Source organism: Prunus dulcis, chromosome 4 (genome assembly GCF_902201215.1).
Source record: "Prunus dulcis chromosome 4, ALMONDv2, whole genome shotgun sequence".
Taxonomy (NCBI): domain Eukaryota; kingdom Viridiplantae; phylum Streptophyta; class Magnoliopsida; order Rosales; family Rosaceae; genus Prunus; species Prunus dulcis.
Window position 1 is genome coordinate 14,610,320 of NC_047653.1, and position 4,401 is coordinate 14,614,720.

At 36.2% G+C, this 4,401-nt stretch overlaps 1 long non-coding RNA gene across 1 annotated transcript; it reads left to right on the forward strand.

Moving 5' to 3' along the window:
- Nucleotides 1-1,143: 1,143 nt before the first annotated feature.
- On the forward strand, nucleotides 1,144-1,876 carry LOC117626308. Its single transcript, XR_004585537.1, has 2 exons — nucleotides 1,144-1,342; nucleotides 1,450-1,876. It is a non-coding gene; the product is annotated as an uncharacterized LOC117626308 (long non-coding RNA).
- The last annotated feature ends 2,525 nt before the right edge of the window (nucleotides 1,877-4,401 follow it).

Here is a 4,401-nt window from a genome sequence, read left to right on the forward strand (position 1 = left end):
ATAAACTGTGTTAGCATATATATATATAATTGTTTTCTTATCCGAATATCCAGATGTTATTATTGTGCGGATGCCATTATAAACATGGAGGATAACTGGGAGGGATAGTAAAAAAATAGATCTTGTTCATATGGTAATAACCTCTAGAAGTCTGTATAGGATAAAATCTATATATATTGTATATGTCTATATATATATGGAACTTTTTGAGAACCAAAGTTCATTCATAAAACCAAAAGGCATACAAAGACATTTGAAACTTATTTACTCAAGATATCTGTGTATACTTGATTTTCTTCTCTGTTCGTTAAACGATTTATAAAAGGAGACAAACCATCAACGTTTGTGGAAAAAAAATTGAAGGACAAAAAGAAAATGAACGTTTGTCCACGAGTAGGCTAACTATGAATGGGCATGCAAAGACTTCAAAGTAAGTCTTTTGTAGACCCAAAAAATTGGAAAAGCAAAAAAAGAAGAAATCAACGTCCGGACATGTGTGGGCCAACATGACTTTTCATACGAAGACTTGAAAGTCTTTGGAGCTACATCTCTTGCTTTGTGCTTTATTTGAAGCCATACTGGAAGAAAATTGATGGACGTAGACAGAAGCAGCAACCAGCGCATTGCTTCCCCAGAGTTCTTTTGGCTTTTGTATGAAAATATCCAAGAGAATAGTACTTCCCTTCCAATTAATTTTAAACAAAATAAATATGAAATTTTGAACTGGTGATTTATTTGTATATTTTTGATTTTGAGTGTTTTTTGCTAAAATATGAAAACTATGAGAGAATATTTGTTTGTAGGAATTTTCTGTGTATTCTTCTCCTTGTAGGAAATCATATTTATAATACAACGAAACTTGAATAGGCAAGTAAATAATAAATTCCTAAATCTATTTACAGTAGGAAATCAGGAATTAAAGTAAATCAATTACAATTACAATAGGAATTCTTGGTGTGTAAGGAAAGTAAGTCAATATCCACAAGTCACGCCAACATTTTTTTTGTCAAATTAAGTCCACAAAATGTGAACAACTAGGTTTCAAGTGTTCCTCTCCTTTAGGCGTACGTCTTCAGTTCAACGATGTCCACAAAAATTCTTCTTTCTCCTTCTCTTCCCCCACCACCCCACTCTATCCTCAAGGGTCTATAAATTGGTTGGGGCCAAGCCGCATTAAGTTCACACAACAATCTTGTCTTCCACCTTAATTGTGTTGTTAAGAAAAACATGGCATCATCCTCCAAGACTTTTCTTCTTCTTGGCTTTATGTTAGCTCTTGTGATCCTCATCTCCTCTGAGGTCTCAGCTCGTGAGCTAGTGGAAACTGCTAGTCAAGTTGCTAGTGAGTTTCTAATCTTTTAACTGATCACATAACCCTATGCATGTCAACTGATATAAACTCTTTTTATATGAAGGTCGACTTATATATATAGATTACTCTTATTTCAGGTAGACCCTATTTTAAACGCGGGCCAGTCACCAGATGCAGCCGTAATCCGCATGCTGTATGCTCACCTAAAGGGAGAGGGTATCGCTTCCCGCCCCCCGCCCCCCGCCCCGGGAGAGTATAGGCACGACCAAGGCCACCATGAAAAACCAGGACTTGGTGTTGCTGAGGCTGAAAGTGGGAATTAAATAGATAACCCTTTTTCAGTGGATATTGCAGGTACTATGTGGTAATATAATAAGGGTTTGTTTTATCAATTATAAAGGTTAATGTAATGTATTGGTTGAGTTGTTAATAAAACTCTCAATCATAATTAATTAGGATTTTGAGGTTGATCTTTGTACTAGTACTCATATCATAATGTGTCTAAGTATGTGGCTTTCTATCTTTATATATGTTTGAAATCTATCCTAGCAATTTCTATCTTTATATATGTGTCTAACACTCACTACTAGAAAATCACCTACTCGCCACTGATATAGAGAGAAATTCAAATAAGTGACTTTAAATTTTTGTGTGGATTACTAATAATACCACCATGCCTATTAAAGTAATAAGGCATGGACATGAGTGTCTAATACAATTAAAGTGAATTTCAGACTTTTACTTAATATTTAGACCTCTTTATCAGTCCCAAATGATGTTGAAAGAAGCTGTCAGTGGCTCCAATGTTTTATTCAACAATGTCCTCTTTTTGAAACTCATTCAAAAATATTCTCTATAAAACCTCCCTATTGGCCCAATATCATTTTATCACTTTTTTTGGTCATGTGAAATTGGTCTCTGCTACTGCTCTCTCTCTCTCTCTCTCTCTCTCTCTCTCTCTCTCTCTCTCTCTCTCTAAATTTTTGTTTCTTCTTCTTCTTCTATGATATGCTATCTCTGAGATGGCACCCCCAATTGCTTTCTTCTTTGCTTCTTCTTCTTCTCTTTTATGATATGCTCTATCTGAGATGAAATCCCAATTTTGCATATCCTCTCTCTCTCTCTCATTGATTCCCAGCCCTAATTCCCAATTATCCATGTTCTTCTTTTCCTAGGTCCAAAGACCCATCTTCCTCATCCACATCATTAGCCACCGCAAGCACCACCAACGAGTTTGCAAACTCAATTTGTAATATTTGTTCTTGAAATGGGTGGATTGGCATTGACTTTAAATTTTTGTTTGAAACAGAAGCATTCATTTGTCTGAAACCTAACAAAAACTTTCGAAGACAAACTTGAAAAAAAAAGTGATACGACAATGATAAAATAGCAATACAAGGCCAATACGATGATAATAGTAAGACAATAAAAAAAAAAAACTTAGAAATTTCAAATTTATTGCGTGTATACTGCTTGTTTATTGCAATAAACATGCTCAGCAAGATAACTATAATACAAGCTCTCTCCCTTCGTGTATGTTGCTTGTTTATTGCGTGTATATTGCATGTTTATTGCATGTATATAATACATGTTTATTGCTTGTTTATTGCATGTGTATTGCTTGTTTATTGCATGTGTATTGCTTGTTTATTGTATGCATATCGCATGTTTATTGCAGACCTCACCAAAAAACCCAAAAAGAATCAGCTGTGAGTTGGAAGAGATAACTAAGAGGAGAGGAGCTGAGAGTCAAACCTCACCGAAAAACCCAAAATTTGTTACACAATCCCAAGACAAACTGAGAAAAATTTGTTGCACAATCCCAAAATTTTATAAACAAGTTTCAAGCATCATATTCCTCAGAAAGTTCTTGTATAATCACACTGAAATAACATTCTCTACACAAGCTGAAAATATTAATTGTAAATCCAGAGAGTAAAATTTTAAATTAAACCCACAATTATGTTTCATCAAACAAATTTCTGTACTATCTCACTCAAATTTGACTTGAAGGGACTTGAACTCACATCAAGCACCAAAAATCCAAACCCATATATGAAATTGAAACAAGGAGAAGAAAACCCAAATGTGAAGGAGAAAAGCCGATCTGGCTACCTGAGAAGCCATGCATGGAGGTCAAAAGAGGTGACAGAGAGTGAGAGATGGAGGTGGAAAGGGTGAGGTCATTGTCGCAGATGTGGGTGCGAGTGAAAGAGAGAAGAGAGGAGAGAAGGGCTGAGAGAGTGAGACTGAGAAATTGTGAAAGAGGATTTGGGAGAGCTTAGAACGACTAAATAAAAGTGAAAGAGGGGCAGAAGGAAGAAGTGGAAGAGAAAGAGAATAGAGAGATGAGAGTATTTCAGAGAGCAATGACTCAAAAGAAAAAAAACTAAGTGAAGGATGGGCAATAGGTTGTCAATAGGGAATTTTTATAAGGGGCATTTGTGATTGGTTTCAAAATAAGGATATTAGTGAATAAATTAGGTGAGCCAAGATTAAAGCAGCCAATTGCCCTACAAATAACCCAATTCAGCTTGGCTTCCCTTGACTCGGAGCTTCTTCTGGCTTAAATTAGTTGCTGACTTTTAGGGTAGTCCCAATCCCAAAGGGCTTTGATGACAGAAGTACTTGGCAACATAGGTCCCAAAATAAGGGCCATATTTTCCCGCTGGTTCCTATTACCTTGACTATGAAATTTGAAAGCAGGCGGGAGAATATAAACACACACATATTTGAAAAGCAGAGCAGCCTATAAAGTGGAATTATTCAACCATACATGCATTGTATTCCAAATTAGGGTGCTTCTGCTTTCAAGAGATGCAATGAGATTTCCCAGGTTCCTCCCTCTATGGTGCTTCTACTTTCAAGAGATGGTCTTCTAGGCCCCCTTGGTGATCTTTTTTTATGTTAATATCTTCTGTATATTTCTGCAAGCTTTTTGTTGGCCTCATGGATTTGTTTCTACTATGTCTTTGCTTGCCCGGGTTCTTTGGGTTTCCTTATTAGAGTTCTAGCTAGGGTCGTTTACCTGAGTGCATTTATCCACGTTGTACTCTTGTGTATCCATCTCCTATTGCTGGAGGACTCAT